The sequence below is a fragment of the Tachyglossus aculeatus genome, chromosome 23 (genome assembly GCF_015852505.1).
Source record: "Tachyglossus aculeatus isolate mTacAcu1 chromosome 23, mTacAcu1.pri, whole genome shotgun sequence".
Taxonomy (NCBI): domain Eukaryota; kingdom Metazoa; phylum Chordata; class Mammalia; order Monotremata; family Tachyglossidae; genus Tachyglossus; species Tachyglossus aculeatus.
In genome coordinates, this window is record NC_052088.1 from 20021510 (window position 1) to 20046780 (window position 25271).

Genomic DNA, 25271 nt, shown 5'->3' on the forward strand with positions numbered 1-25271 from the left:
CCTTAACATTATCTTGGGTTCTAAAGGGAAAAACTTGTTTGCTTTCTTTTTTGCACTTATAATTGCATTAACAACCTTTTAAATACTAGGCCTCCAAACCACAACATATGTTTGGTTGTCCTGCAGCTTTTTCCTAACCCACTTATGTCAAAACAATCCAGATCAGCATGGTTTCCAAAGGCTGGTAATTTCTGACAGATCAGCTTTCAAAGTAAATATAATTAGCTAAACTTGTAAAGTATGTACAATTTCAGAATCTTTCCAAATTGAACAGGTCTCGTTTTGTTCCTCCCTCTTTGATGTTTCTTGGTTATTTTCCATTTCTCATTAGTATTTCTAATGTGAGTTCAGTAAGTCAATCAAATAAGAAGTCTAGAGTTTTATTTTATTTTATTTTTTACAGAGGAATGGGGTGGCAAAATTCTAAGCCATGGAAACTGGGAAGATGTGAAATGCTTTTGAACCAAAGGAATCATATATTCGCTGATAGAAAGTGGTAGGTTGTGTTTTATTACTACAGAGTGTTTCACGGTGATGTAGAGAGGTGAAGTGTATTATTCAACCCAAGCAGTAGCTTTTTTCACTTTTTAATCACACTGCAGTCCACAGAGAATGGCAATACATTTCCCCCCATATTTTCCACATTTGGGAGCCACAGTATATGGTTTATCTAGATTGAAGGCCGCCAAAGGATGCTGAAGTGGTAAATAATTTACTACGGGCATCAGAAAATGTGCTTTGGGCTTTTAAGGGAATGCCAAAATGGATAGCGACATTTTTGCTGCCCATGACAAATGTGTTTGACTTTGCCAAGGGCATGGGGCAGCCTCTGTCACTGAAGATTGCCATCAAGATTGCTCCCAGCTTAATTCTTATTTTACAGATGAGGTAGCTGAGGCACAGAGAGGTGAACTGACTTTCCTAATGTCACACAGCTGACAAATGGCAGAGCAGAGATTAGAACCCAGGTCCTTCTGACGCCCAAGCTCTATCCACTAGGCAAAGCTGCTTCTCTAGATGAGATTTCTGAGGGCAGGAGAAGAAGAGAAGCAGCATGACTTAGTGGAAGGAGCACAGCTTGGTAGTCAGAGGTTGTGGGTTCTAATCCTCGCTCCACCACTTAGCTGTGTGACTTTGGGCAAATCACTTAACTTCTGTGTGCCTCAGTTACCTCATCTGTAAAATGTGGATTAAGGCTGTGAACCCCACATGGGACAACCTGATTACCTTGTATCTGCCCCAGAGCCCCCCTCCTTCCTCTCCCCCTCCTCCCCCTCCCCATCCCCACTGCCTTACCTCCTTCCCTTCCCCACAGCACCTGTATATATGTATATATGTTTGTATTTATTACTCTACTTATTTTGTACATATTTATTCTATTTATTTTGTTAATATATTTTGTTACCTGTCTCCCCCTTCTAGACTGTGAGCCCACTGTTGGGTAGGGACCATCTCTATATGTTGCCAACTTGTACTTCCCAAGCGCTTAGTACACTGCTCTGCACACAGTAAGTGCTCAATAAATACGATTGAATGAATGAATGAATGAACAGTGCTTGGCACATAGTAAGCACTTAACAAATACCATTATTATTATTATTACCATTATGTCTACCATTATACATTGCATTGTACAACCCAAAATATACAGGATTCATTCAGTCATATTTATTGAGCGCTTACTGTGTGCACAACACCGTACTAAGTGGTTGGGAAGTTCAAATCTGCAACATATAGAGATGGTCCCTACCGAACAACGGGCTCACAGTCTTCAGTGTTTTACATTCATTCATTCATTCAATCGTATTTATTGAGCGCTTACTGTGTGCAGAGCACTGGACGAAGCGCTTGGGAAGTCCGAGTTGGCAACATATAGAGACGGTCCCTACCCAACAGCAGGCTCACAGTCTAGAAGGGGGAGACAGACAACAAAACAAAACATATTAACAAAATAAAATAGAATAAATATACAAGTAAAATAAATAGAATAATAAATACATACAAACATATATACGCATATACAGGTGCCGTGGGGAGGAGAAGGAGGTGAGGCGGGGGTATGGGGAGGGGGAGAGGAAGGAGGGGGCTCAGTCTGGAAAGGCCACACAGTAGGCTCTCAACAAATACCATTAATTGATTGATACCTTATTTTTTATGCAGTAGCACGTATACATATCCCGCTTTTCTTCTTTCTTCTGTCTGAAAAATACATTAACATCTCTTCAGTTAGACTGTAAGCTCCTTGAGGGTAGAGAGCAGGGTAAACTACTTCCTTGAACCCTCCCAAGCAAATTAATACAGATAAGTTTGTCAGTGCTCAATTCTGCCTAAAGTGAAACAGGCAAAGTCCTCTTCTATTGGGACTGAAAAGCACACGCTGCAACTCTACTAAAATTTAGGTTCTAAAATCATGATTGAATCACCAAGACCCAATTTTTGCCCCCATATCATGCCTGGTTCTTACAAAGTCCCCACTATTAATTTATCCCAAACATACCCTGCTCCATTCCCTTGTTTGCTGTTTAAGTGGAAAAAATAGCATACATTACAGTTAATATTTTTCTTTTTTTTTTTAGGACACCAAAGTCCCATTTTGGTACATTGCTGCTGGCAGGTCTAATAGAGTTTCCTTAAGCCCAGAGCCTATGACTTCTAGGTGAATGTAAGTGTATAAAATTGATTCATAGCTAATTGATAGTCAGTGATTGAGACTAGAAATTGTACTTTTTTCACCTCTATTGTAATCTTCCATGTGTTGTGCAGGCGGTAGGTGAATGATAAATACTGCTGGTTTTGGATCAATTCTAAAGGAGTTTTCTAAAGGAGTTTTATAGAAAGGAAAAGCAAAATTTGAGTCAACTGGACAGTTGACAATTTCGTGGTTGACACTACCTGGAAACCTAGGAGGTATAATAATAATGATGGCATTTATTAAGTGCTTACTATATGCAAAGCACTGTTCTAAGTCCTGGGGAGGTTACAAGGTGATAAGGTTGTCCCACGGGGGGCTCACAGTCTTAATCCCCATTTTACAGATGAGGTAACTGAGGCGCAGAGAAGTTAAGTGACTTGCCCAAAATCACACAGCTGACAATTGGCAGAGCTGGGATTTGAACCCATGACCTCTGACTCCAAAGCCCGGGCTCTTTCCACTGAGCCACACTGCTTCTCTATGCAGACACCTATTTGAATAAGGTGGGACACACAAAAAGGCACATTGTGTTCTCCATTATTTGGACAGCTCAGGCATAAAAGGGAGTTGTGAAAATAACTTATTGGTAAATGGCAGCTGGGTACCTAGCCTCAATACACCACAGCCATCTTTCCAGAAAATATCATCTTTTAATGATCAAATATAAAAGTCAGAGCCAAATCACTCACATATTCCTAACAATTTGTGCTTCATTCCATGAAAATGAGAGTCCATTAACCTATACAGAAGTGTTCATCTACTGTTATTTTTTTCCTAGGAGATTATTTGAAATTGTATTTAGCCATAGTTTGACATTTAGAAAAGATTTATTCAATGGCTGTATTCATTTGTTCTTTTTACCGGTGTGTGTACATGCATTGTTCTTCATTGATCTGAAAAGAAACAGAGGGATTAAGGTGAAATGAATAGGGGGCTTTTGAACCAATATATAAACCACTTATGACTGGACAGGGAAAATCAAAAAGACAATCTGAATGGTTCGAAGTTTTTCTTCCGTTTTGGAAATTCCAAGAAATTTCAAGTTTCGCAGTATTTTACCCAAAGTTTGATAATTGATATTTCATTAGCACTTCCTTTCAGTTTCCAATCTATTAATGTTTTTGTTTTGCTTTAGAATTTTCCTCTTAATATACAGGTAAGTGTTTGTGATCTTGGATTTAGATTTCCTCAGGCGATGATTTAAATACAGACTGACACCGACACACTTTTATGTCCAGGAGTGGACCAACATAAAGATCCACTTTTTGACTTCAACACTGTAATAAACAACACACAACAGTGTGTGTTGCACAACAGTGTATTAAAAGTGACAGGAACAGTTTTGTGAGATGGAAACTTGTAAGTTTCCCAAAGTATCAGAAAATTAGGTTTGATCTTAGCTTTTTGGCAATCCAACAACTGCTTTAACATGCAACCCTATTCTGATAATACAAGCCATGGTATTGATTTATCTGTAACCTCCAAAGTCCACTGTTACTGAAGAAAAAAAATAGATCTCTTTTGTTGAAATGCTGAAAAAAAGTATGGCAACATGCAAATTGCATGAATGGGATAGAAACAGTCTTTTTTTTTCTTTCTACTTTGCGAGTTTTCCTAGGTAAAAATAATAATGGTAATTGTGGTACTTAAGTGCTCATTAGTACTGAATTAAGTTCGGGGAAAGATACCAGATAATCTGGTCTGACACAGTCCCTGTCCCAAAAGGGGCTCAATCTAAGGAGGAGAGAGAATGGGCACTTCACCCCCATTTTACAGGTAAGGAAACTGAGGCACAGAAAACGTAATGACTTGCCCAAGGTCTCACAGCAGGCAACTGGCAGAACTGGGATTACAACCCAGCTCCTCAGACTCTGAGACCTGGGTTCATTCATTCAGTCATATTTATTGAGCGTTTACTGTGTGCAGAGCACTGTACTAAATGCTTGGGAAGTACAAGTTGGCAACATATAGAGATGGTCCCTCCCCAACAACGGGCTCACAGTCTAAAAGGGTTTTGTTCCAGTTGGCCAAGCTGCTTCTCTAGATATAAATAATCCCTTGTAAATTTGGAAGATTATTTTTGCCAAAAACAGTACTGGGCATTAAAAAAAAAAAAATATCAGTTCAGTAAAAGATTGTCAGAGCTTGACAAACACTGAAGTCAAAATAAATGAAAACCTTTCCCTGCCTGTTTCTGGGACTCCAGCAGTCTTCCATTGAGCATGCTAAAGAAACACATATAGCATTGTATGCATTGCTCTGGTTTGGCTGGATTCCAACAGGAGGCTAAACTACTCTGCAGTAGTGAACCATCCGAGAAGGAGGAGATTGTATTTTGGGAGGCTGATAATGGCACCATGTAGTGTCCAGATCGGTGCAGCTATCAGACATTCAGGTAATAATAATAATGGCACGAATTAAGAGCTTACTATGTACAAAGCACTGTTCTAAGCACTAGGGAGGTTACAAGGTGATCAGGTTGTCCCACAGGGGGCTCACAGTTTTAATAATTCCCCTTTTACGGATGAGGTACTGAGGCACAGAGAAGTTAAGTGACTTGCCCAAAGTCACACAGCTGACGGAGCTGGGATTTGAACCCATGACCTCTGACTCCAAAGCCCGTGCTCTTTCTACTGTGCCATGCTGCTTCTCTGTGCCTCAGTTACCTCATCTGTAAAATGGGGATTAAAAGTGTGAGCCCCACGTGGGACAACCTTATTACCTTGTATCTACCTAGTGCTTAAAACAGTGCTTGGTACATAGTAAGTGCTTAACAAATACCATAATTATCATTATTATTATCCCAGGACGTAACTACAGCTTAAGTGCAAATAAGGGGGAAGAGAGCCATTCTTAAGACACTTCTGCTTACCTCGAGGCAGCCAGCTTCTTCAGCTTTCCTGAAACATCACAGAACCCAGGAGAGTCTCAGCAGAGTGACCTCTGACCCCATCCATTGCTTCAGAGCCATGGGGTTCAGCACAGGGAGCTGAGGCAGTGGAAGGCTGAGAATTTAAAATGAGACTAAGATCTAAGTGAAAAGTAAAACTAAAATAAAACAACAGAGTGGGGAAGGGGATGGTCCAGCTGAAAACCAAATGAATAATAATAATGATAGCATTTATTAAGCACTTGCTATGTGCAAAGCACTGTTCTAAGTGCTGTGGAGGTTAACAAGGTGATCAGGTTGTCCCACAGGGGGCTCACAGTCTTCATCCCCATTTTACAGATGAGGTAACTGAGGCCTAGAGAAGTTAAGTGACTTGCCCAAAGTCACACAGCTGATAAGTGGTGGAACGGAGATTTGAACCCATGACCTCTGACTCCAAAGCCCGGGCTCTTTCCACTGAGCCATGCTGCTTCTCTAATGAATGGCCACTCTAGTTTGTTAGACGAACGAGTGAGCGCTGATTGATTGAATAGGAAGATAAAATAGATAGAAGAGGTTTGGTTGGTGAGAGAGAAAGGGAGAGAGATTCTGTGTATCTAATCCAGCGCTCAAACGAATGAGTGAGCGCTGATTGAATCGGAAGATCAAATAGAAGAGGTTTGGTTGGTGAGAGAGAAAGGGAGAGGGATTCTGTGTATCTAATCCAGTGCCCAAAACTGTACTAATAGAAGTGTAATATATCAATGGCATGTAAAATAGCCCCACTCGTCATCTCTGACACCCGCGGTCCCGGGAGACAGGACTAGCTTGACTCACTCACTTCTTGCCCCGCTTTACAAGTGACCTTTCATTCATTCAATCGTATTTATTGAGTGCTTACTGTGTGCAGAGCACTGTAAAAAGCACTTGGAAAGTACAGTACAGCAATAAAGAGAGGCCAATCCCTGTCCACAATGGGCTCACAATCTAGAGGCATGGGAGACAGACATCAATACAAATAAATGGGAAGCAGCGTGGCTCAGTGGCAAGAATAAATATGATTGAATGAATTAATCCAGTGCTGGGCAGTCAGAGGTCGTGGGTTCTAATCCCACTTCTGACACTTGTCTGCTCTGTGACTATGGGCAAGTCACAACTTCTCTGGGCCTCAGTTACCTCATCTGTAAAATGGGGATGAAGTCTGTGAGCCCCACATGGGACACCCTGATGACTTTGTACTACTCCAGCTCTTAGAACAGTGCTTGGCACATAGTAAGCACTTAACAAACGCCATCATTATTATTATTATGAGAAGCAGCGTGGCTCAGTGGAAAGAGCAAGGGCTTTGGAGTAAAAGGTCATGGGTTCACATCCCAGCTCTGCCAATTGTCAGATGTGTGCCTTTGGGCAAGTCAACTTCTTTGTGCCTCAGTTACCTCACCTGTAAAATGGGGATTAAGACTGTGAGCCCCCAGTGGGACAACCTGATCACCTTGTAACCTCCCCAGCACTTAGAACAGGGCTTTGCACATAGCGCCTAATGAATGTCATCATTATCATTATTATAAACAGGCATCAATATAAATAGAATTATAGATATATGTGTAAGTGTTGTGGGGTGGGGAAAGGGGGAACAAAAAAAGGAACGAGTTGTAGTGACAAAGAAAGGAGAAGGAGCTGAGGAAAAGTGAGGCTTAGTCTGGGAAGGCCTCTAGACTTTTGGATTCTGGTCCAGGTTTGGCCATGAAGCCTACTTCAATCTAAAAGTGAGAGTTAGGCATAAAGGACACTATTATTTTTCCCCTTCCTTGCCTTACTAGTCCTCTACCAGATGCCAAAGGGAAATTGAGTTTATTATGTCTCAGGTTCATATGCTTAGAGCAAGCCTACAAAGGAGAGCATTCAATAATCAATGAGGATATTTTTCTTTCTATGTATGGGAGAAAGCAAGATCATAGGGTATAAAAATCAGTGGTGTGGGAAAGGGTTATTACTCTCTGACTATTTCCACATCACGGAAGCTGGAAACAAAAGATGTGTCGCTTCTGGATCGCCTCGGAGCAACTTTACAGGCAAACAGAGTTGACTGATCCTTGTACCTTCTGAAAGATTAAGTCTAATAATGCTTCCTCAGTGACAATTGATCACTTGTAAGTAGTTTAAAGACAAGGGAACAAGAGGTTTTGGAGAAGATAATGAAATCAGAAAAGTGACCTCGGGCTACAGGAGTTCTATTCCAAGGATTTAATAGAATGAAAAGCACTCATTGTTTTTCAGATTTCTGCAGAAATTTCAGCTAGTGGTTTGGAAGACACTTTATAATCTTGTCCAATTTCAGAAGTGCCTGCTAGAGATTTAATGAGTAGAGTGCTACCATATTTGCCTAAAGAGCCCTTTCTGCCCGGATGTTTATACCATTGCTTTGCTAATTGAAGCTTACTTTCACCATTTTGAAAACCTCTCCCTTCTTTAATTTACAGAGGCAGGTAAACCACCTTTTTGGAGGCCTTGGACTAGAAAAGAAAGTATAGGTTCAACATACTCATTTTGCTTCTGAATAGACAGCTTTTGCTGAGGGAATTAATAACAACAACAGTAATAGTAATAGTGATATTTCTTATGGGTTTACTATGTGCCGGGCACTATACTAAGCACTGGGGTAGATATAAGTTAATCAGGTTGGACACAGCCCCCTGTCCCACATGGGGCTCACACTATTGATTCCCACTTTACATATGAGGTAACTGATGCACAGAGAAGTGAAATGATTGCCCGAGGCCACACAGCAGACAAGTGGCAGAGTTGAGACTAGAACCCAGGTCCTCCTGAGGCCCACGCCTGTTCTCTATCTACTAGGCCATGCTGCTTCCCCACTGAACACCCACTAGGTGAAGAGCAATGCAATAAGCATTTTGGAAACTCGAATAATAATAATAATAATAATGGCATTTATTAAGCACTTCCTATGTGCAAAGCACTGGGGAGGCTACAAGGTGATCAGGTTGTCCCACATGGGGCTCACAGTTTTCACACCTATTTTCCAGATGAGGTAACTGAGGCCCAGAGAAGTGAAGTGACTTGCCCAAAGTCACACAGCTGACAATGGGCGGAGCCAGGATTTGAACCCATGACCTCTGACTCCAAAGCCCGGACTCTTTTCCACTGAGCCACGGTACTTCTCTAGAAATAGAAGGCAAAATCACAGTTGGGCAAATCACTTAATTTCTCTGTGTTACTTCATCTGGAAAATGGGGATTAAATCCCATTCCCACCTACTTAGATTGTGAGCCCCACGTTGGACAGGGACTGTGTCCAACCTGATTTACTTTTATCTACCCCAACATTTAGAACAGTGCTTAGCAGAAGTGAAAAGTGTGAGCTGGGAAGAGATGATAGAACATAGTGAAGTTGAAAGAGCCTGGATTCTAACACTGGTTCTGCTTCTGGTCTGCTTTGGGACTTTGAGCATATCATTTCAAGGAGTGGAGGAAGGGGAACTGAACAATGTTTCTGGAAGATTAATATGCTTAGTACAGTGCTTTGCATAAAGCAAGGTCTCAATAAATACCATTGACTGGGGAGCAGTGTATACTTAAAGGGAGGAGGAGAGACTGATTCAGTAGTCTAACCATGGAATCACACCAGCTTGAACTCCTGTAGTTGCCTTTTGGGTGAAAAAGAAGGGGTAGATTCATTCATTCAATCGTATTTATTGAGCGCTTACTGTGTGCAGAGCACTGTAATAAGCACTTAGTAGATCCATTCATTCATTCAATCTTATTTATTGAGCGCTTACTGTGTGCAGAGCACTGTACTAAGTGCTTGGGAAGTCCAAGTTGGCAACATGTAGAGACGGTCCTTACCCAACAGTGGGCTCACAGTCTAGAAGATCCACACATGGGTAGTAAAAAAATGGCACTATAGACTGAATGTGAGAAATAACAGTAAAGAGTAGTGGGAGATGCAATAAAATTTAGGAATTCTAGACCAGGAAAAGATGGGGGGATTGTCAACAGATGTGGATGTTGCAATGTTCAATTTTAATAATTATCTACTCCTAAAACTAAGGTGTTTGGCACATACTAAGGCAATAAGGGTGAGAGAGCAAGTATTTTTCAAGGTGGGTCTGAAGCACAGGCAGATAAAAGGCAGACAGAGAAGCAGCGTGGCTCAGCGGAGAGAGCCCAGGCTTTAGAGTCAGAGGTCATGGGTTCAAATCCCAGCTCCGCCAACTGTCAGCTGTGTGACTTTGGGCAAGTCACTTCACTTCTCTGGGCCTCAGTGACCTCATCTGTAAAATGGGGATTAAGACTGTGAGCCCCACGTGGGATGACCTGATCACCTTGTAGCCTCTCCAGCACTTAGAACAGTGCTTTGCACATAGTAACCACTTAATAAATGCTATCATTATCATTATTATTATAAAATGGGGGTAGATTTTAGATCTCTTGAGAGAGAGAATGGGGAAAGGAGAAATTGGAGTAGTGGAGTGATGAAAGGTGAAACAAGAACTTTGAGATCAAAGATGTAGAAGAGCAGAATGAAGTGAGGTCTGGGCCTGAAAATAGGAGGTTTAATCCCAGCTCCATAATTTACCTGCTGTGTGACTTTGGGAAAGTCACTTCTCTGTTGCTCAGTTCCTTTATCTGCAAAATGGGGATTCAATACCTGTTTTCCCTCCTGCTTAGACTATGAGACCCATGTGGGACCTAATTAGCTTGTATATACATCAACAATTAGTACAGTGCTTGCCGTATAGTGCTTACAAAATACAATTCTTCTTCTTATTATTATATGTTCTTGGGGATGGCGGGCAGACTCGAGGAGTGTCTGGATTCGCCTTTGACTCCACATTCAGGCACTCACAGAATGGCAGTCTTCAGTATTTACAGACATCAAAAAATAAAGGGACCATGTTTTCCCACCTGCATTTTTTCTCCCAGCACTTAGCATAATGCTCTGCACGAAGTAAGTGCTCAACAGTTTCAATCATTGGTATTTAATAATAATAATAATAATGGTATTTGTTAAGCGCTATGTGTCAACCACTGTTCTAACCACTGGGGTAGATACAAGTTAATCAGGTTGGATACAGTCCCTGTCCTACGTGGAGCTCACATTTGACAGATGAGGTAACTGAGGCCCAGAGAAGTGAAGGACTTGCCCAAGCTCACACAGCAGACAAGTGGCAGAACTGGAAATAGAGCCCAAGTCCTTCTGGCTCCTAGACCTGTGATCTATCGACTACTGAGCACTTATGTGCAGAGCACTGCCAAATACTTGGGAGAGTGAAATATAGCAGAATTAAACACCCTCCCTGCCAGCGTGGCTTAGTGGAAAGAGCACAAGCTTGGGAGTCGGAGATTGTGGGTTCTAATCCCCGCTCCGCCACTTGTCAGCTGTGTGACTTTGGGAAAGTCACTTAACTTCCCTGGGCCTCAGTTACCCCATCTGTAAAATGGGGATTAAGACTGTGAGCCCCACATGGGACAACCTGATAACTTTGTATCTATCCCAGTGCTTAGTCCAGTGCTGGGCATAGAGTAAGAGCTTAACAAATGCTATTATTATTATTATTACTATTAATGCCTAGAGCGGAAGACAGACATTAATAAAGTAATTCATAATTTAAAGATATGTACATAGATGTGGTGAGGCTGGGGTAAATATCAAATGCCCAAAGGTCACAGATCTAAGCAGCGTGGCTCAGTGGAAAGAGCACGGGCTTTGGAGTCAGAATTAATGGGTTCAAATCCCGGCTCCACCAATTGTCAGCTGTGTGACTGTGGGCTAGTCACTTAACTTCTCTGTGCCTCAGTTACCTCATCTGTAAAATGGGGATTAAGACTGTGAGCCCCCCCTGGGACAACCTGATCACCTCGTAACCTCCCCGGTGCTTAAAACAGTGCTTTGTACATAGTAAGCACTTAATAAATGCTATCATTATTATTATTATTAAATGCATAGATGTCACAGAAGGGAGAAGGAGCCAGGAAAAAGAGGGCTTAATTGGGGAAGGCCTCTTGGAGGAAACGTGACCTTATTAATGCTTTCAAGGTGGGAAGAGTGGTGGTCTGGTCCACATGCAGGTGGATGGAGTTCTAGCTTAGGGGAAGGACATGGGAAAGGAGTTAGCGGTGAGATCGGTGAGATAAGGGCTCAGTGAGTTCGCTGGCACTATAGGAGGGAAGTGTGTGGGCTGAATATATCAGTGAGGTTAGATAGATCAGCGAGTTATTACTACTACTATTACTACTAGAGAGAACTCAGCTGCCCAGCAGTAGACCATTCAGGATTGTCACACAACATAGGACGCTTGAGGTGATCCCACTAGCATCCACAGGACCAGAATTGATTTATTTCCCCTTGGAATTTAATGCAAGAATTGTGTTCATTCCCCTTCTGTTAGACATAGATCTTTCTCTTTCTTTACCTTTTAACTCTAAGCAAAGTATTTGTATTTTCAGGTAGGCGGGTTATCCCTATGTAGTGTATTCATTTGGGACGTGAACTTTCTAGATGCCAATAACCTATGATTTAAAAGTGCTGAGATGATATACTAAGCTCATACTTTCTGTTGACATCCATCACTGGAAATCAGGGTTTATAACTCACCTGCCATAAACACAAAAAAGAATGCAGTCTGTTTACAGTCTGCACTTTCTTTGCATCTTTACCCAATCTCTTACTACTCTCCAGAGGCTTCAACTGGGCAAAGTCACAAGGTTGGTTATTTCTTGTACATTCTACTAAGGACTGTAATTGCAGAAATGGGTTAGCTCATTTGAATGGAGAAAAATAGACCTAAATGTGTTGTGGCTATGACAAGGGCCATAAACTATTGTGGAGATGTTCTGTGTTTTTACACTATCTTTAGTGTAGCATTCCAAATGAATAGTCTCAGAACAGAACCTAGAAAATGTATCTACACTACTAGCCAATGGAATGGAAAAATATCTTAATTATGATGATGATTGGGATTCATTTTGAGTTAATAGAAATAAACATATCTCTCCTAGTGTTATTTTTATAGAGATTTTTTGGTGACTATGCAGAATACATATCGATTCATCCACGTTTTCATCGATAGATATTTGAGCACCAAAGACATATAGAGAACTGAATGCATAGTCTGGGAACCTCTTTGCGGGCAAGAGATGTTTCTACCAAATCTGTTGTATTGTACTTTCCCGAGTTCTTAGTACTGTGCTCTGCACACGGGAAGGACTCAATAAAAATCACTGATAGATTGAAGCTTTATGAAAATCACAGTTCCCACAATAAGCATCTTCTTTGTATTTTCAAGAGTCTTGTACAATATTGCACGTAAAGTGGGTTTAGACAGTCTGACCTAATTAACTTCTACATACCCCGGCTCTTAGAACAATGTTTTCTATTTAGGACCAATCTTGACTATGGCCGGGGAGAGTAAAGTGGAAGCATATCCATTCTGTTCCTAGCTTGGGCAGTGGCTAGGAAGTAGCAGGCAATCTGCTACAAGTCAAAACTCCTCTGTGCTGGGCAGAGAGACATGGGAGAGATTCGAGGTTGGAAACTCGAGTTTACTGCACGGAAGGAGAAGCAGCATGGCTCAGTGGAAAGATCACGGGCTTGGGAGCCAGAGGTCATGGGTTTGAATCCCAGCTCCACCACTTGTCAGCTGTGTGACTTTGGGCAAGTCACTTAACTTCTCTGGGCCTCAGTTCCCTCATCTGTAAAATGGGGATTAAGACTGTGGAACAACCTGATCACCTTTTAGCCGCCCCCCATCGCTGAGAACAGTGCTTCGCATGTAGTAAGCGCTTAACAAATGCCATCATCATTATTATTACTATTAAGGAGGCAATGGTAAACCACTTCTGGATTTTTACCAAGAAAACTATGGATATACTGGACTGCATCTATGCATACTTTTAGACTGTGAGCCCGCTGTTGGGTAGGGACCATCTCTATTTGTTGCCAACTTGTACTTCCCAAGCGTTTAGTACAGTGCTCTGCACACAGTAAGTGCTCAATAAATATGATTTAATGAATGAATGAATGAATACACTACCAGAACAATTGCAGAAAGAGAGGGGGTATTCTGGGAGAGATATGTCCATGGTGTCACTATGGGTCGGAGACAACTCGACGGCATAAGACAAACACTTAAATACCACAATAAATTAATTTTAGAAATGAAATGTAATACCCTAGCCAGAAACGAAGGGATTGACTCCAGGCATGTGACAGAGAGCAACCAGTCCGCAGCTCATAGCGTATGTCTTTAATCCTCACCCATGAAGCACTTAATACCAAAGTACTCATATTTTCCCTCCCATTTCTCTCAGCAGTTAGGTACATCTCTTTACTCTTACATACACATCTGACTATCACCCCTTCTAGTCTGTAAGTTCCTGTGTGCAGGGATGGTGTCTATTTACTTTATTGTACTGTGCTCTGTCAAGTCCTTAGTAGGGTGCTCTGCCCACAGTAAGCACTCAGTAAAGACCATTAATTGATAGGAGACTCTAGATTACATCTTTTTTTACTCTTCTCTCTGTCAGAATATTCCAAAGTACCCTTTAGTTCCCTCTTTGATGCAGAGATTTCAGGGGCCAAAAGCTCTTGACTTAGTCCTATTGTTTTTAGCTAGAAATAGTGAGAGCTCATTTTACTCACTTGAAGATGGAAATGAGCAAAAGCCTATACTTTCTGAAAGCACCCCTCAGATACATCTTTCAGGATCTGTGCTTTATACACATTCATAAAAGGTAGATTTAAAAAAAATCTCTCATCCATCCAATTCCTGCACCACTCATATTAGGGCACTCAAAAGATGATACTTGATGTTGATTATATCTTATGAGTGAGTTACAAATAGGATTTGGTATGCAGTACAGAGAAATTGAAAATGATGTTGAGGCTTTTAGTGGAGGCAGAAGAATTAACTTTTACACACCCGCTTGACGCTCCCTGGCCATAGTCAAGACTGGTTCTAAATGGCAAACACTGTTCTAAGAGCTGGGGTATGTAGAAGTTAGGTTACATACTGATACACAAGAATGGAGAAATGGGCATACTTCTGGTCAGAAATCTGCTTTCAGAAGCAAATGCAGTAAGATGTTATTTCTGCACTCATTCACACGCCATCCCCACCCCCTGCCCAAATGAGTTCAATTCTTCCTAGTTCCCAGTACCTTAGTTGTGTTACAGGTACCAAGAAAGGCTCGCTAACCCTTTGGCTTGTGGAGGAACATTTTGCTTGGTGCTGCTGAAAGACCTTATGCATTTTTTTCCTAGCTATTTCATCCTGACATGCTTGTGCTACCACCTGTTAAAACCTTGTGCTTCCTCCTGATCACCATTTTCATGAATAACTTGCGCCTGTCAGTCATACACTATTAGATTAAAAACTCCCAGAGGACAGGGACTCTGTTTTATGCTTCCGGAATTACTCAGCACATAAAAGGTTCTCAGCACATATCAGTGAGTGAATGATTGACCTATTCTGCTCGAATCCTTGTTAGGCATCTGGGAGTACTCCAAAATCTCATCTCATACATCTGAATGCACCAAGCATTATTTCATGGCTGGGTCAGAGGCAAGTTATACATAGAGTAAGGCCAAAGAGAATTGGAAAGTTGGAAATTACCCTAATGAGTTAATTCAGACCAAATGCAAACCACTTTGGGGTCCAAATTATCCAGATTTGTCCACATGTGGCATATTATCCAGAGAAATGGCCATCTGACATTATGCAAATAGCCTACAGGGAGCAAATATGCCCTCCTTGCAAAAACATCCCATGCGTGTCTTAGCCAAAGCTGGCAGGCAGACAAAGAGCATAAAAAGCCATAAGCAGTGTGGCCTAATGGGTAGAACACTGACACAGGAGTCAGAAGGACCTGGGTTCTATTCCCTGCTCTGACACTTGTGTGCTGTGTGACCTTGGGCAAATCACTTTCCTTCTCTGTGCCTCAGTTACCTCATCAGTAAAATTATGTTGCCAACTTGTACTTCCCAAGCGCTTAGTACAGTGCTCTGCATGCAGTAAGAGCTCAATAAATACGATCGAATGAATGAATGAATAAAATGGGGGTTAAGACTGTGAGCCCCATATGGGATATGACCATGTCCAATCTGATTACCTTGTATCCACCCCAGCGCTTAGTACAGTGCCTGGCACATAATAAGTGCTTAATAAATTCCATAAAACAAAGCAAGGCAACAACAAAAAAAGAAACAACAGGCTGAAACTTCTCTTCTACTGCTTTATGATATAGAATTGGGCATCTGTGAATACAATCAATGGTATTTAGTAAGTGCATACTATGTGCAGAGCACTGTACTAAGTACTTCAGAGAATACAACAGAATTAGCAGCCACATTGCCAGTCTGTAACAAGCTTACAGTCTAGAATACAACTCAAGACCACTCAGGAATAAATAAGTGGAATTTTAGTGAGTCTTCCTATGCACCTAGGGAGAGCCTTAGCACTGGAAAAATGCATCTCATTCAAGGTTTCCTTTCCACTTAATAATGTTAGTATTTGTTAGGTACTTACTATGTGCCAAGCACTGTTCTAAGTGCTGGAGGAGATACAAGGTAATCAGGTTGTCCCACGTGGGGCTCACTGTCTTCATCCCCATTTTACAGATGTGGTAACTGAGGCACGTAGAAGTGAAGTGACTTGCCCAAGGTCACATAACAGACAAGTGGCAGAGCCGGGATTGGAACTCACATCCTCTGGTTCCCAAGCCTGGGCTCTTTCCACTAAGCCACTCTACTTCAATAGCGTGCAATTGTCTTTGGTTCTTACAACTGCACACAGCTACCCAAACCCAATACTAAGTACTGGGGTAGATAGAAACTAATCAGTTTGGATGGAGTCCCTGTCTCACATAGGGATCACAGTCTTAATCCCCATTTTACAGATGAGGGAACTGAGGCACGGGGAAATTAAGTGACTTGCTCAAGGTCACACAGCAGACAAGAGGGAAAGTTGGGATTAGAACCCAGATCCTCCTGCCTCCCAAGTCTGTGATCTATCCACTAGGCCATGATGCTTCTCAATCCTCACTCCTTTAATTCTATCTTTTCCTCTCTCTATTTAATAATAATAATAGTAATAATAATAATGGCATTTATTAAGCGCTTACTATGTGCAAAGCACTGTTGTAAGCGCTGGGGAGGTTACAAGGTGATCAGGTTGTCCCACGGGGGTAGTCTCTCTTCCTAAGGCCCATTCCCTATTTACCTCTCTCTCTCTCTCTGTCCCTTTGGTTTTATGCTTAGTAATTACACTTCCTATCCAACCTCATTAATCACTGTTCTCCTTACAGTGTGCAGAACATTGCATTAAGCACTTGGGAGAAATACAATAGAGAAAGTAGACATGATCCCTGCCCTCAAGGAATTTACTATTTAGAAAATACCACCCACTTTTTTTGCACAGGGGATTAACATATCTGAGTCTGGAAAGTGAGGAGAAAATGGCAGCTAATAGTGACACTTCTGGTTTTCCAAAACCTCCTAGTTCCTCCTGTTTCATAATGGTGCAACATATCGTCCTTGTACCACCAGAGTAATGCTCTTGAAAATTTTGCAAAATCAGAATGTAAAAAGTGACATTTGTAGTATTCTATCAGGAAGGTCTTCATCTCTTAATTAAAAAATATCCATTCAGGTGTGTCTGCAGTACTGACATTCATTAACAACATACCCTGTGGTATTAGGATAGTAAAATCTTGACATGAAGGCTGGACTGAGCTCATGGTTCTTTAAGTGCTGCTGTGGGCCGTGAAGGGATTGTGATATCCTGATGCTTTGGGGGCTGTAAATATTTCATTTCCTTAAGTTAATAAAATGAGAGACAGTTCAGAATGCAGATATTTAGGACCTGCATCTGCCCCTGTTAATTAAATGAAAATCCCCCTTTGTGTTGTCTATACCACAACGACCACATTCAGTTAGTGGTTTGTATGTATTTATCCACAGTTTAGCAGCCAGTAAGATTGTAAGATTAGTATAGTAAATAATAATAATAATTGTATTTGTTAAGTGCTTACTATGTGCCAGCACTGTTCTAAGTGCTGCGGCAGATACAAGGTAATCAGGTTGTCTCACATGGGGCTCACAGACAATCCCCATTTTACAGATGAGGGAACCGAGGCACAGGGAAGTGAAGTGACTTGCCCAAAGTCACACAGCTGACAAGTGGCGGAGCCAGGATTAGAACCCACGACCTCTGATTCCCAAGCCCAGGGTCTTTCCACTAAGCCACGCTGCTTCAAACATACAAAAAATAGCCAGAAGAGAATGATTTTGGGGTTTGTATGTTCATATTGCTTTAATATGTAGCAAAAATCCTAATCTTGGTTTGGGAAATATTGAATGATCTGCAAGATCTCGGAGATTTTACCACCCTAGCGTGAATGACCTCGCAAAGACATTTGTAACAGTGTGGAATATGGCACGATGCCTATTTTCCCAGCATAGCAGGTAATGATAGGATCATTAAATCCTATCAATAGATTTGTGTGAAATTGCGGTTAGCTGCAACTATGCAGTCAGTTATTTGATCAGTTGGCTGAATAGATGAAGGTCTTGGTACGATGCCATGTGAATACATTGATGGAATTTAATGAGGCCGATTCTTCCCTTCAAACTCAGAAATCTATGATTCATCCTGTGTAGTGTAGACAAGAAAGAAGCTAGCTGTAAAGCAGTCTATTGAGACCCACCCTGTGGCAGGTCAAAGAGGAAGAAGAATCCATCCTTCTACCTGCTCAGATAGATCCCAACTCTGCTATGGCCCTATTCCTGTGTGTTCCATGGGCCAAGTGGACCTGATCCCTATAATGGCCTGATTGGGACAAAGGTAGACAAATTTGCCTCCAAGAAATGTTATTTATTAATTCAATCATATTTAGTGAGCCCTTATTGTGTGTGAAGCACTGTACTAAGGGCCTGGGAAAGCACAATACAATACGCAGACACATTTCCTGCCCACCAGTCTAGAGGATGAGTTTACCCTCACCGTGGGACAAGCATGATAATCAAATCAGGCATAGTCCCTGTACCATACAAGACTCACAATCTAAGAGGTAGGGAAAGCAAGTCTTCCATTCCCATTTTACAGATAAGGTCAGTGAGGCCCAGAGATTCCAGGTAGCTTGCTCAAGGTCACATAGCTCTTAATAATAATAATAATGATGGCATTTATTAAACGCTTACTATGTGCAAAGCACTGTTCTAAGCACCGGGGAGGTTACAAGTTGATCAGGTTGTCCCACAAGGGGCTCACAGCCTTAATCCCATTTTACAGATGAGGTAACTGAGGCCCAGAGAATTTAAGTGACTTCCCCAAAGTCACACAGCTGACAATTGGCAGAGCTGGGATTTGAACCCATGACCTCTGACTCCAAAGCCCATGCTCTTTGAGCCACGCTGCTTCTCTCGGCAACTATACCTCTGAAAGTTCATTACCTTTACCTCAGTGGGGCTGGTGGGATACAGGAAGATGTCTACCCTCTATTATCACTTGATTTAGTGACTGATGAACCAGAATAATATTTCTCATTCATTCATTCACTTGTATTAAGCACTGTACTAAGTGCTATGGAGAGTACAATATAAAAACAAACAGGCACAGTGAGCTGACAGTCTAGATGGGAAGACATAAATTCATATAATAATAATGATGGTATTTGTTAAGTGCTTACTATGTGCCAAGCACTGTTATAAGCGCTACAGATCTGTACTTGTGGGACTGGAACGGGGGATAAATAAAGCAAGCAAGTTGGGGTGACACAGAAGGGAGTGGGAGAAGACAGGAGGGATTAGTCAGGGAAGGCTGTTGGAGGAGATGCGCCTTTAATAAGGCTTTGAAGTAGGGAAAAGTAATTGTCTGTTGGATATGAGGAAGGAGATTGTTCCAGGCCAGAGGCAGGATGGGGGTGAGGGATCAGTGGTGAGATAGAATAGATCAACTTGTACTTCCCAAGAGCTTAGTACAGTGCTCTGCACACAGTAAGCGCTCAATAAATACGATTGAATGAATGAATGAATCAAGGAACATGGAGTAGGTAGGCATTAGAAGAGCAAAATGTGTTGTCTGCATTGTAATAGGAGAGTAGTGAGGTGAGGTAGGAGGGGGTAAGGTGATTGACCGCTCAGTTTCTCAAAACCTGAAGAGGAAAACTGACCCTCTCATGGGTAGCAAGACGATACAGTTTGGGGGGTAAAGGGGGTAGAGGATCGCCTGAGTTTTGCTATATGGAAAAAGTTTCACTTCTAAAACCAGCTTAATTAATTTTCTTAGAGCACTTGTGTGATGTTGAAAGCATAAGGTTAGAATAATCCGTAAGAACAATTGTTTGCCCTTGCTAAATAGGCTTTGATGTGATAAATACCATTTGCATCCTTACCAATAGAAGAACATACCAATGCCCTCCACAATAATAATAATGATGGCATTTATTAAGTGCTTACTATGTGCAAAGCACTGTTCTAAGCACTGGGGAGGTTACAAGGTGATCAGGTTGTCCCACGGGGGGCTCACAGTCTTAATCCCCATTTTACAGATGAGGTAACTGAGGCACAGAGAAGTTAAGTGACTTGCCCAGAGTCACACAGCTGACAATTGGCAGAGCAGGGATTTGAACCCATGATCTCTGACTCCAAAGCCCGGGCTCTTTCCATTGAGCCACACTGCTTCTCCATATGCTTCTCCACAATCCACATGTTTCTGTATGTGATGCTCTTTGAAGTGATTAGGAGCCACACACACATGCACACATGCAGAAGAAATTCATGAGATCCGATTCTGAGCCCTCTCTCTTTCTGTCCTGTTCAACACACCTCCTCCCACCCCCTCTTCCCACCTGTCCTTGCATGGTGGTTTGGCGGGGAACACACATAAGGACCTTGTGCAGAATACCAGATTCAGAACTAAAACTTGAGCTACATAACCAAAAACATTCAGACTACAGCCCAATATTTTTATTAATTTTTCTATTAAGTTAGTATTGCTTTCTTTCTCTTCTCAATCATATTTGTGCGCTTACTGTGTGCAGAACACTGTACTAAGTGCTTGGGAGAGTACAATATAACAGTTGGTAGACAGATTCCCTGCCCATAATAAGCTTACAGTCTAGAGCCTATTATAACAATAGTAGTTTTTGTTAAGTGCTTACTATGTGCTAGGAACTGTACTAATTGCTGGGTGGACCCAAGCAAATAGGGTTGGGCTCAGTCCCTGTCTCACATGGGGCTCACATTCTCAACCCCATTTTACACGAGGTAACTGAGGCACAGAAAATCAATCAATCAATCATATTTATTGAGCGCTTACTGTGTGCAGAGCACTATACTAAGAGCTTGGGAAGTACAAGTTGGCAACATATATAGACGGTCCCTACCCAACAGTGGGCTCACAGTCTAGAAGGGGAAGAAGTGAAGAAAAGAGAAGAGACTTGCCTAAGACCACAAAGCAGACACGTAGCATAGCCAAGATTAGAACCCATGACCTCCTGATTCCCTGGCCATGCTCTATCCACTATGCCATGTTGCTACTCATGCATTAAATGAATTACATATTTAGATATTTACTTTCTTCCTCTCCTTTCTCTCTCTGCTTGGTTTATCCTGTCTCTCATTTCTCCCACCAGCTTAACTTCCCTCCTCTGTTACTGACAGTGAGCTCCGACCTGTATATGTGAGTGAGGGTAAACCCCTTACCCTCCCAATGGTCATTCCTGGCATGTTTTGTCAACTGTGTGTCCAAATTATCCCTTCCTTTATATTATGCCTCGCCTGTACTGGAGAAGTTGATCAGTTCCTCTCCCGCTCTTCCCATTGAGATACCTGAAGTTAAATGAGTTGCCTAAGAACATGGACATTTGGGCTGTCCATGACCCTTAATCAATCAATTGATAATATTGAGTGCTTACTGAGTGCAAAGCACCATACTAAGTGCTTCGGAATGTACGATGCAATAGGGTTGGTAGACATGATCCCTGCCCATAGTCTTCAGGAGGGACAGACGTTAAAATATATTACAAATAGGGGAAAGCGTGGCTTAATATAAAGAGTGTGGGCCTGGGTGTTAGAAGGACCTGGAATCTAATCCTGGCTCCACCTCTTACCTCCTGTGTGACCTCAGGACCGTCTGTATACATTGCCAACTTGTACTTCCCAAGCACTTAGTATAGTGCTCTGCACACAGTAAGTGCTCAATAAATATGATTGAATGATTGAACAAACTACTCTGGGTGTCAATTTCCTCATCTGTAAAATGGGGACTCAATAGTCGTTCTCCCTCCTAGTTAGACTGTGAGCCCCATGTGAAACAGAAACTGTGTCTGACCTGATTAACTTGTATCTACCCCAGCGCTTAGAACAGTGTTTGACACAAAGTAAGAGCTTAAGAGATACCACAGTCATCGGTCATCATCATCATATGAATATATGTGCTGTGTGTGGGGCTGGGGTAAGTATCAGAGTCCTTAAGGGAGGTCAGCAAGAGATCTCCTTAAAGGGATCTATCTTTTCTGGTGACATAGGTGGGAGATCATGGGTGGAACCTCAAAGAGAAACTTGTTGTTATAACAACAACAACTTGTATGTTGTAAATTATGGTTTGTTCTGTTGAGGTTTGAGTCATCCTAGTAATACAGACTACTTGGAAAATGTTACTGGAGACAAGAAAGGGAATGGGTTAGGCAATAAATCTCCAAGTAGAGCCCTTTATCCCTCTCAGGGTGGAACCTGGAGAGTGTCCAGCACTCTGTCAGTCTTGGCTACAGGAGAGAGAGTCAAGCAGAGGCCTACCCATTCCAATCCTAGCTTGGGAAGTGGCAAGTGAGTGGAAGGCAATCTGCTACAAGTCAAAACTCACCCATTTTGTGCAGCAGTGGGATGAGAGAGAGTCGAGGGCGGAGACTGTTTATTGCATGGAAGGTGGCAGTGGTAAACCACTTCCGTATTTTTACCAAGAAAACTCTATGGATACACTACCAGAACAATTGGAGATGGAGAGCTGTGCGTTCTGGGAGAGATGTGTCTGTGGTGTCGCTATGGGTCTGAAATGACTTGATGGCATCAAACGAGAAAAGAGCTCTTTAATCAATCAGTAAAATGTGTGGGACACCTATGTTCACTGCACTGTACTGTCTGGGAGAATACCACAAAATGCCCTCCCTCAACAAGGGACGAGAGTGGGGTGGCCTGTGATTTTCATAGGACTTTATGTTAGGATTTGGGGAATGGAAAAGGCATATCCTACCACAGGCAGAACTTGGGCTTGATTTGACTTTTTAGTTGTGGTGACGGTTTACTCTGAGTCAATCAGTCTTTCTCGCCCAGTGATCCAGACTACGAGATGATTGGTAAGAGTAACGGGGACCAGCTGTGAGACTTCATGTATCTAAAAGTCTAACGTGATTGGATGAGAGAGCATGGCAGGTGGTCTTGACTAAGAACTAAGAATGCCAGGTAGGGAGAGGCCTTTCCACTTTTTCTTGCAAACCAGAGTTAAAGAAGAGGAATAGAGAGCTAGCATTTAGGTAAAGGCAAGAAAACAAACAAGTAATGATAAATCCCGATGTTGTCCCAAGTGGACCTGCTTTATGGGAAACTCTCAGTTTCCCTAAGAGAAGGAAATCCCCTGCCCCTCCACCTAATGTCTGAACCCTTTTTAAGCATCCTTAATCAGCTGGGCTTGAAGGCTAAGATTCTGATTAGAATCACATCCTTACTTCTCGGAGAAGGTTGCTTAGAGAAAAAAGTCTTCCTCTCAAAACGCTTTCATCCCCAAGGAATTCTGAAGCCTGAGGTCCACTCCTCAGCCCAATACAATGATGAACTCTTCTGTCTCACTGGAAAGAGAGCCTTTGTGAAATATTTGCTGGGCAGAAGAAGATAATCTGAAAATAACCTGTGTGTCAAATATGACATTTACACAGTCATTGCATTTGAAGCTACTTTTCAAGATAAGCTAGCCCAGGTTTAAAAAAGGGGGTGAGCTGCTTGTATGTCATGGCAGGAAAAAATCCTTGGAAACAAACCAGCCTCTCTGTTATGACAGTGTGCGGCATTTACTAATAGTATGATATCTGCAGTAAATCGTTGCTGAGGTTAGCAACAGGGGAATTCCGGCTATGAGCAGGCAGGGATGTTCAGCAAGTAAGCAGTGAATTAAGGGAATTAAAAAGGACTGGAGAGCAACCCCAACTCTTTCCAATGTTAATAGGGACTGGTAGGATTGATTTGATGGTGACTATGAGAAATAAGGCATGGCCTACCAAGGAGGATTTACAATGTTTCCATTTGATTCTATTTTCCTACCCTGACAGGAAATCTGCTCCCTTCATTTTTGAGACAAAAATTCTTATTAGATCATACATTGCATATGATCCATATTTACAATAAATGTATATTATATGTGATCCATGTAATATACATTATATTATTGAGATATATATATATATATATATATGTGTATATATCAATAAATGGTATTTGAGCACTTCCTGTGTGCACAGCATTGTACTAAGCACTTGGGAGTACAATACGAAACAGTAGGTATAGGTAAGATCTTCTCAAGGATTTTACAAGGCTATATACACAAATATATAAAAGTCCTGCTGTTTGCTGCTTTTGTTATTTGATTTTTTTGTGTATGGTATTTAAGTGCTTACTATATATATCAGGCACTGTACTGACTATCTGACTATGTCAGATTAGACATATTCCATGTCCCACATTGGGCTCCCAGTCACAATCCCCATTTTACAGATGAGGGCTCTGAGGCACTGTATATATTTTTATATAGACAAATATATAAAGGCCCAACAGTTAGTCCAGTGGAAAGATCTTGGCTCTGGTTATCAGGAGACCTGAGTTCTAGTCCTGGCTTTGTACACCATACGGAGCGTTCTGCCAGGTGGGCGGACTCAGTGGAAATCTCATAAGAGTGGCAAGCAGCGGCTACCAAGGAAACCACTTGCTGGGTTAAGGCATGAGAATGATAGTGTTATGCTGTGGTAACTTTGGCCGTAATTGGGTCTCGCATGTAAAAATAACCACACACACACACACACACACACACACACATACACACACAAAAAAAGAGGGAATACAAAAAACCTTTGTGTTCAATTCAAGATGAGTTGTGCCCCTCAACCTGCCTACTCATTGATTGTATTCTGTGCTCTCGTGTGAGCACGACTGGCCTGAGAGTGGGTGAGTGAACCCATGCAAACCTATCAATTCCTGCTCAAAAGTACTTAGACCTGAAGCCTCAGCGCTGAGACTCTTCTATTAATCTCAAAAAGGCAACATCCCTGCATCATAAATGGTGTAATTAACTAAGATTGTACCCGTCTATCTCTACTAATAAATCCAGTTCCTAGAGAATGCCTTAGTCTATTATTCTTATCTACCTAAAGATTTCAAGGGGGGGTTTTGCTCGAAGTTATATATCTCCAATCCTAAATATGGTTTTCTGTTCACGGAAAAATCAATTACTTTGGTCAAGTGGTATTTTACAGCAGCTTTCTAAATTTCAACTGATCTAAAGAGTGACAGACTAGTTTAAGTCGTGGTTTGAAAGGTGTGCTTTCATTAACGATGACATGCCTTAAGAATGTTTGAATTAATCCATAGCTGACATTCTTTTTCTCAGATAGGTGAGAAGGTGGACAAGCTCACTGGGTGGGAGAACTT

At 41.8% G+C, this 25271-nt stretch overlaps 1 non-coding gene across 1 annotated transcript; it reads left to right on the forward strand.

The window, feature by feature from the left end:
- The first annotated feature begins 22295 nt into the window (after window positions 1–22295).
- On the forward strand, window positions 22296–22433 carry LOC119944908. Its single transcript, XR_005456049.1, has one exon. It is a non-coding gene; the product is annotated as a small nucleolar RNA SNORA7 (small nucleolar RNA).
- The last annotated feature ends 2838 nt before the right edge of the window (window positions 22434–25271 follow it).